We start from the raw sequence: 9,406 nt of genomic DNA on the forward strand, positions 1-9,406 counted from the left end.
TTCTAAAATCTATGACACCTCTGAAATAATTATTTATTTCAACTATTTAAACATATCTCTGAAGCTGTCACAAATGTTATCAAACCAAGGGGTAGGAACTGTAGGCTGTGTGAGCTCTGTTCACACAGCAGACTTGTTGAAACAAGCCAACAAGCCAGATCTGAGGAGAGGAAACAATATACAGTGCCTTCAGAAAGCATTCCTACCCCTTGACTTACTCTACATTTTGTTGTTACAGCTTGAATTCAAAAAGGATTAAATATTTTTTTCTCACCCAATCTACACACAATACCCCATAATGACGAAGTGAAAACATGTTTTTAGACATTTTTGCTCATTTATTGAAAATGAAACACAGAAATATCTAATTTACATAACTATTCACACCCCTGAGTCAATACTTTGTAGAAGCATCTTTGGCAGTGATTACAGCTGTAAGTCTCTAAGAACTTTCTACACCTGGATTGTGCAACATTTGCCCATTATTTTTTTCAAAATTCTTCAAGCTCTATCAAATTGGTTGTTGATCATTGCTCGACAACCATTTTCAGGTCGTGCCATAGTATATTTAAGTCAAAACTGTAACTCGGCCACTCAGGAACATTCACTGTATTCTTGGTAAGCAACTCCTGTGTAGATTTGGCCTTGTGATTTAGGTTATTGTCTTGCTGAAAGGTGAATTTATCTCCCAGTGTCTGGTGGAAAGCATGTGCTTAGATCCATTCTGTATTTTTCCCCCCTCAAATACTCCCCAGTCCTCAACGATTATAAGCATACCCATAACATGATGCAGCCACCACTATGCTTAAAAGTATGGAGTGTGGTACACAGTAATGTGTTGTATTGGATTTGCCCCACATTTTTTTGCAGTATTTAACATTTTTTTAAATTAACCTTTATTTAACTAGGCAAGTCAGTTAAGAACAAATTCTTATTTACAATGACGGCCTACACCGGCCAAACCCGGACGACGCTGGGCCTATGGGACTCCCAATCACGGCCAGTTGTGTTACAGCCTGAATTCAAACCAGGGTGTCTGTAGTGACGCCTCAAGCACTGAGATGCAGTGCCTTAGACTGCTGCGCTACTCGGGAGCCACTCAGGAGTATTACTTTAGTGCCCTGTGGCAAACAGGATGTATGTTTTGGAATATTTGTATTCTGTACAGGCTTCCTTCTTTTCACTCTGTCAATTAGGCTAGACTTGTGGAGCAACTTCAATGTTGTTCATCCATCCTCAGTTTTCTCCCATCACAGCCATTAGTATGTGTGGTGTACAGAGATTAGGTAGTCATTCAAAAATCATGTTAAACACTATTATTGCACACAGAGTCCATGCAACTTACTATGTGATCTGTTAAGCACATTTTTACTGCTGAACATATTTAGGCTTCCCGTAACAATGGTGTTCAATACTTATTGACTCAAGACATTTCAGCTTTTAATTTTTTATTCATTTGTAAAAATGCCAAAAAACATAATTCCACTTTGACATTATGGGGTATTGTGTGTAGGCCAGAGACCAAAACATCTAAATTGTATCCATTTTAAATTCAAGCTATAACACAACAAAATGTGGAAAAATTCAAGAGGTGTGGATACTTTCTGAAGGCACTGTACATCCCTGTCATGTACGACTGGGAAAACATCTGGAAATCACAAAAACCAAGACAAAATACACATACTATTGTTCAAGACAAAATTGTGCTTTCAGCACTTGTATCATCACGTTACTGGCTCAAATAGCCGACCAATCAGCCTGTTACCAACCCTTAGTAAACTTCTGGAAAAAATTGTGTTTGACCAGATACAATGCTATTTCATAGTAAAGAAATTGACAACAGAATTTCAGCGTGCTTATAGGGAAGGACACTCAACAAGCATAGCACTTACACAAATGACTGATGATTGGCTGAGAGAAATTATGATGATAAAATGATTGTGAGGGCTGTCTTGTTAGACTTCAGTGCAGCTTTTGACATTATCGATCATAGTCTGCTGCTGGAAAAATGTGTTTTGGCTTTACAACCCCTGCTATAATGTGGATAACGAGTTACAGGGGGTGTTCTTTAATGGAAGCCTCTCAAATACAATCCAGTTAGAATCAGGAATTCCCCAGGGTAGCTGTTTAGGCCCCTTGCTGTTTTCAATTTTTACTAACGACATGCCACTGACTTTGAGTAAAGCCAGAGTGTCTATGTATGCGGATGACTCAACACTATACACGTCAGCTACTACAGCGACTAAAATGACTACAAAGAGCTGCAATTAGTTTCAGAGTGGGTGACAAGGAATAAGTTAGCCCTACATATTTCTAATATTAAAAGCATTGTATTTGGAACAAAACACTCACTAAACCCTGAACCTCAATTAAATCTTGTAATAAATCCAAGTTTATCATTTTAAAAGGCTAATTGATCATTAGAAAACCCTTTTGCAAGAGTTGCAAAGAAAAAGTAATATCTCAGACTGGAACAATAAAAATAAAAGATTGAGATGGTCAAAAGAACACAGACACTGGACAGAGGAACTCTAGTCCAGCATCCCGGAGTCGCCTCTTCACTGTTGATGTTGAGGCTGGTGTTTTGCGGGTACTATTTAATGAAGCTGCTAGTTGAGGACTTGTGAAGCGTTTGTTTCTTAAACTAAACACTCTAATGTACTTGTCCTCTTGCTCAGTTGTTCACCTGGGCCTCCCACTACTCTTTGTATTCTGGTTAGAGCCACTTTGCGCTGTTCTGTGAAGGGAGTAGTACACACCATTGTATGAGATCTTCAGTTTCTTGGCAATTTCTCGCATGGAATAACCTTAATTTCTCAGAACAAGAATAGACTGACGAGTTTCAGAAGAAAGTGCTTTGTTTCTGGCCATTTTGAGCCTGTAATCGAACCCACAAATGCTGATGCTCCAGATACTCAGCTAGTCTAAAGAAGGCCAGTTTTATTGCTTCTTTAATTAGAACAACAGTTTTCAGCTGTGCTAACATAATTGCAAAAGGGTTTTCTATTGATCAATTAACCTTTTAAAATTATAAACTTGGATTAGCTAACACAACGTGTCATTGGAACACAGGAGTGATTGTTGCTGATAATGGGCCTCTGTACGCCTATGTAGATATTCCATAAAAAATCTGCCGTTTCCAGCTACAATAGTCATTTACAACATTAACATTGTCTGCACTGTATTTCTGATCAATTTGATGTTGTTTTAATGGACAAAAATGTGTTTTTCTTTGAAAAACATTTCTAAGTCACCCCAAACTTTTGAACGGTAGTATACACAGAGAGCTAATATTAATATGTCAATCTCTCCTGGCTGAAAGTGAAGGAGAGATTGACTTCATCACTACTTTTATTTATGAGAGGTATTGACATGTTGAATGCACCAAGCTGTCTGTCTAAACTACTGGCACACAGCTCGGACACCCATGCATACCCCACAAGACATGCCATAAGAGGTCTCTTCACAGTCCAGAGTCCAGAACAGACTATGGGAGGCACACAGTACTACACAGAGCCATTACACATCAAGTAACTGATGCAAGCAGTAAAATTAGATTTAAAAAACAGATTAAAAAACACCTTATGGAACAGCGGGGACTGTGAAGCAACACAAACATCGGCACAGACACAGACACAGACACACACACACGATAACATACGCACTATACATACACATGGATTTAGTACTGTAGATATGTGGTAGTGGTGGAGTAGGGGCCTGAGGGCACACAGTGTGTTGTGAAGTCTGTGAATGTATTGTAATGTTTTAAAATTGTATAAACTTCCTAAATTTTGCTGGACCCCAGAAAGAGTATCTGCTGCTTTGGCAGCTAATGGGGATCCATAATAAATACAAATACAAATACTTGACATCACTCTTGGGGGTGTTTGTGTGGGGTTTGTGGGGTTAAATGACATACTGAAATACTGTCTGTAGTCTTCTTCACATCATTTTCCTTCTACTTGTTTTGTCCCTGTCTGTACAGTATCTTTGCCATTTGAGAGGTCAAGCTCAAGGCCAGCGGACCTAGCTGTTATCGTATTGTAGAGCAAAACAAGTTTAACCTTCAACCATCCACATAAAGCTTTGAAATAGCACACTATATGATGGCATACTCTTCATAACTGTTTCCAGATAAGCTAAATCTACCCGAGGAAAGGCCATTAGGGCCTGATATTCATGATCAGATCAAAGTTCAGAAGCAGTTTGGAACTTTCTCTCTTTTCATTTTCCATTTCTATGACTAATCCATGACAGACATTTCCTTGCATACCGGCAGATGGGTTCAGAGAGAGATATGGCCTTCTGGGAAACTACAGTGAATATGTAACACAGACAGCAAAAGGAAAAGGTGTGGTACAGAAGAGCTGACCTCTCAGGAAATGAGTTGTTAGAGGAGGCTGGTAGACTAGAACATGTCATAATGTCATAATCTTCCTAAACACCGGTCTGCTTCTCTGATCTTTTTCTTTGCGTAATTAAACCTTACTTTCGAAAAAAAATTCAAAAAAATTGTATATACCCTGCGGTAATATTCCAACACACAAACATTCAATATGTACAAACACTCACATTTCTCACATGGGTCATGAACCTGCACCTGCTCCTCAAATTTCAGAATGAGTAACTACAAATCAATCATAAATCAATCATAAAGAACAGACCATACACTGTTTATATCTCTTCCTCTACCAGGATGACATGTGCCCAATACCTCACACCATTGTCATTCCTCAGAGTGGGTAGTCCATGTGATGCTGTGTGCCCACCTAGTGCTTAACTTGGGTAAGAGCTCACCGGAGCTGAGTACCAGCACCTCAAATCTTCTACTGCTTGAGCTCCTGCACCTCTTATAGAATATGCTTTGTCTGTGATATTATAGAGGAGAAACACTTTCACAAGAGGGATATAGAATAGAGACAATGATCAACAACATTTCCACATGATTGCAATCACCTGTGCAACTGTCAGAGAAAGAGCATTACCATAAATAAGAGGTTTAAATTATAATGTTCACTGTACAGAGCCCTTGCAATTACAGCTAGGTAGGCCTGCTTTGCAGTACATTTACATTCTAACATCAAGTCCTATGCACGAGACTAGGACAGAATCCACCCATATAGCTTTTTCCCTAAACATTGAAGATCATAGTAACAATAAGGTAATTGAAGTGTTATTTAAAGGAGACAATTCTAATCTCATCTAGATCTATGCTTTTTTTAAAGCTCTAAAATATTTTATAGTAGAAAAAGCACCACCCTCAGCCCTTCACTATGTTATTAATGGCACTGGGCTGTCTCTAGGGAAACCATGGCCTTTAAACCTGAGCCTGTGATTGGAGAGCAGCTGTTGCTTTATTAAGCCTATCATATATCTTCTATGGAACTGAGTTCAAATAGGCTCAAAGGAAAAGGATGAGAGTAAATGACAAATATAATGAAAAAATGTGAAACAAATGGGACTGCTCATCTTGTTGCATTTCACAGTATGAGAAGCATGTCTTTCTGTTTATTAGCAAATACATACATGATAACACAGCTAGCTCATGAGAGACAGTTGTGTTGTGAATGCTGCATTATGACTGGGTGCCCTGGGTAGCTTCCTATTTGGAGGCTGTCGATCAAAGGTGAGCCTTCTTTAGACAGAGCTAAAGCTATTACAGGATCATCTGGATGCATCCATATTTTAATATAGCCTATAGCTCTGTCTTCAACAGCACTCTGTTGTAGGCGACAATACCATAGCTTAAATTGATGTGCAATCCTTTCCCAGTAACTAAACTAAAATGAATAGGTTGATCAGGATTTGCAGCCATTAATTGAGTGGAAAGTGTAGCTGTGAAGACCGCCTGGCAGTAAAAAATGTCATAATTGATGTTTTGCGGTAGTTGCCTATTTAATAGATTAAGCAATTACAGACTTAGGCATAGCCTACTTTCACAATTTACCTGCAACATGTTGGTGGTCTAAATTCCTTTGCAATAAAGCACTCGTTTTATGCGTGCAGTCTTGAGTTTGAAAAGTTGTGGACTTTGATTTAAAACCATTACAAGTTTCACTATCCATTCTCAGCAGCAACCCTTGTCCGTTATAACTTTCTTTTGACTTCTGAAACTTCATGACCTAGAGCCTTTTCCAGATGTAGTCTGTGAAGTAATTTGTAGTTATGTCCTGTATTAAATGAAGATATACTGAATTCATCTCTCAGACTTTCCCGCTGCAATAAAGCTCACTCTAAAATGTAAATGTGCACCTTCCAAGAAAGGAATGGCACACAATGCATAGATTACTACAGTACTCTCTGGTGTGGTGTGGGATATTAAGTTCATGGCTATAATTGTCCTTCAAATCCTGATGCATAGCGGATTTAAAACAGCAGTGTAGACTTTTACTTTGAAGAAGAACAACAAGTGATGTTCAGTCAGAAGCTAATATAACCCATGTCCGGAATTCAATAAATTGTCCAGTGCATTCGGAAAATATTCAGACCCCTTCCCCTTTTCCACACTTTCTTACGTTACAGTCTTATTCTAAAATCTTTTTTTTTTTTAAATGTCCTCATCAATCTACACACAATACCCCATTGTGACAAAGCAAAAACAGGGTTATAGACATTTTTGCAGATGTATTAAAAAATAAAAAACAGAAATACCTTGTTTACATAAGTATTCAGACCCTTTGCTATGAGACTCGAAATTGAACTCTGGTGCATGCTGTTTCCATTAATCATCCTTGAGATGTTTCTACAACTTGATTGGAGTCGACCTGTGGTAAATTCAATTGATTGGACATGATTTGGAAATACACACACCTGTCTATATAAGGTCCCACAGTTGACAGTGCATGTCAGAGTGAAAACCAAGCCATGAGATCGAAGGAATTGTCCGTAGAGCTCCGAGACATGATTGTGTCAAGGCACAGATCTGGGGTAGGGTACTAAAAAATATGTGCAGCATTGAAGGTCCCCAAGAACACAGTGGCCTCCATGATTCTTACATGGAAGAAGTTTGGAACCACCTAAATCTTACTAACTCAAAATGAGCAATCGGGGGAGAAGGGCCTTGGTCAGGGAGGTGAGCAAGAACACAATGGTCACTCTGACAGAGCTCCAGAGTTCATCTGAGGAGATGGGAGAACATTCCAGAAGGACAACCATCTCTGTAGCACTACACCAATCAAGCCTTTATGGTAGAGTGGCCAGACGGAAGCCACTCCTCAGTAAAAGGCACATGACAGGCCGCTTGGAGTTTGCCAAAAGGCACCTAAAGGACTGTCAGACCATGAGAAACAAGATTCCTGGTCTGATGAAACCAAGATTGAACTCTTTGGCCTGAATACCAAGCGTCACGTCTGGAGGAAACCTGGCACCATTCTTATGGTGGAGGCAGCATCATGCTGTGGGGATGATTTTCAGCGGCAGGGACGGGGAGACTAGTCAGGATGGAAGCAAAGATGAATGGAGCAAAGAACAGAGAGATCTTTGATGAAAACCTGCTCCAGAGCGCTCAGGACCTCAGACTGGGGTGTAGGTTCACCTTCCAACAGGACAACGACCCTAAACACACAGCCAAGACAACGCAGGAGTGGCTTCGGGACAAGTCTCTGAATGTCCTTGAGTGGCCGAGCCAGAGCCCGGACTTGAACCTAATCGAACATCTCTGGAGAGACCTGAAAATAGCTGTGCATTGACGCTCCCCATCCAACCTGACAGAGCTTGAGAGGATCTACAGAGAAGAATGGGAGAAACTCCGCAAATACAGGTGTGCCAAGCTTGTAGCATCATACCCAACAAGACTCAAGGCTGTAATCACTGCCAACGGTGCTTCAACAAAGTACTGAGTGAAAGGTCTGAATACCTATGTAAATGTGATATTTCAGTTTTACATTTTTTTGAAATTTCCAAATATTTCTAGAAACCCGTTTTTGCTTTGTCATTATATGGTATTTTGTGTGGATTGATGAGGGAAAAAAGCTATTTAATCCATTTTAGAATATGAGGAATTTACCACAGGTGGACTCCAATCAAGTTGTAGAAACATCTCAAGGATGATTAATGGAAACAGGATGCACCTGAGATCAATTTCAAATCTCATAGCAAAGGGTCTGAAAATGTAAATAAGGTATTTCTGTTTTTTATTTTTAAAACATTTGCAAACATTTCTAAAAACCTGTTTTTGCTTTGTCATTATGGTGTACTGTGTGTAGATTGCTGAGGATTTTTATTTATTTAATCCGTTTTAGAATAAAGCTGTAACGTAACAAAATGTGTAAAAAGTCAAGGGGTCTGAATACTTTTCGGTCAAAAGTACCAGTCAAAAGTTTGGACACACCTACTCATTCAAGGGTTTTTCTTTATTTTTACTATTTTATACATTGTAGAATAATAGTGAAGACATCAAAACTATGAAATAACACATATGGAATCATGTAGTAACCAAAAAAGTGTTAAACAAGTCAAAATGTATGTAATATTTTAGATGCTTCAAAGTAGCCACCCTTTGCCTTGATGACAGCTTTGCACACTCTTGGCATTCTATCAACCAGCTTCATGAGGTAGTCACCTGGAATGCATTTCAATTAACAGGTGTGCCTTGTTAAAAGTTCAATTGTGGAATTTCTTTCCTTCTTAATGCATTTGAGCCAATCAGTTGTGTTGTGACAAGGTGGGGGGGTACACAGAAGATAGCCCTATTTGGTTAAAGATCAAATCCATATTGTAGCAAGAACAGCTCAAATAATCAAAGAGAAATGACAGTCCATCATTACATTAAGACATGAAGGTCAGTCAATCCGGAAAGTTTCAAGAACTTGAACGTTTTTTCAAGTGCAGTCGCAAAAACCATCAAGCGCTATGATGAAACTGGCTCTCATGAGGACCGCCACAGAAAAGAAAGACCTAGAGTTACCTCTGCTGCAGAGGATGAGTTCATTAGAGTAAACTGCACCTCAGATTGCAGCCCAAATAAATGCTTCACAAGTAACAGACACATCTCAACATCAACTGTTCAGAGAAGACTGCGTGAATCAGGTCTTCATGGTCGAATTGCTGCGAAAAAAACACTACTAAAGGACACCAATAATTAGAAGAGACTTGCTTGGGCCAAGAAACACTAGAAATTGACATTAGACCGGTTGAAATCTGTCCTTTGGTCTGATGAGTCCAAACTTGAGATTTTGGGTTCCAACTACCCTGTCTTCGTGAGATGCAGAGTGGGTGAACGGATGATCTCTGCATGTGTGGTTCCCAACGTGAAGCATGGAAGTCAAGGTTTGATGTTGCTTTGCTGGTGATACCGTCAGTGATTTATTTAGAATACAAGGCACACTTAGCCAGCATGGCTACCACAGCATTATGCAGCGATACGCCATCCCATCTGGTTTGCGCTTAGTGGGACTATCATTTG

The sequence above is a fragment of the Salvelinus namaycush genome, chromosome 3, assembly GCF_016432855.1.
Source record: "Salvelinus namaycush isolate Seneca chromosome 3, SaNama_1.0, whole genome shotgun sequence".
Classification (NCBI taxonomy): Eukaryota; Metazoa; Chordata; class Actinopteri; order Salmoniformes; family Salmonidae; genus Salvelinus; species Salvelinus namaycush.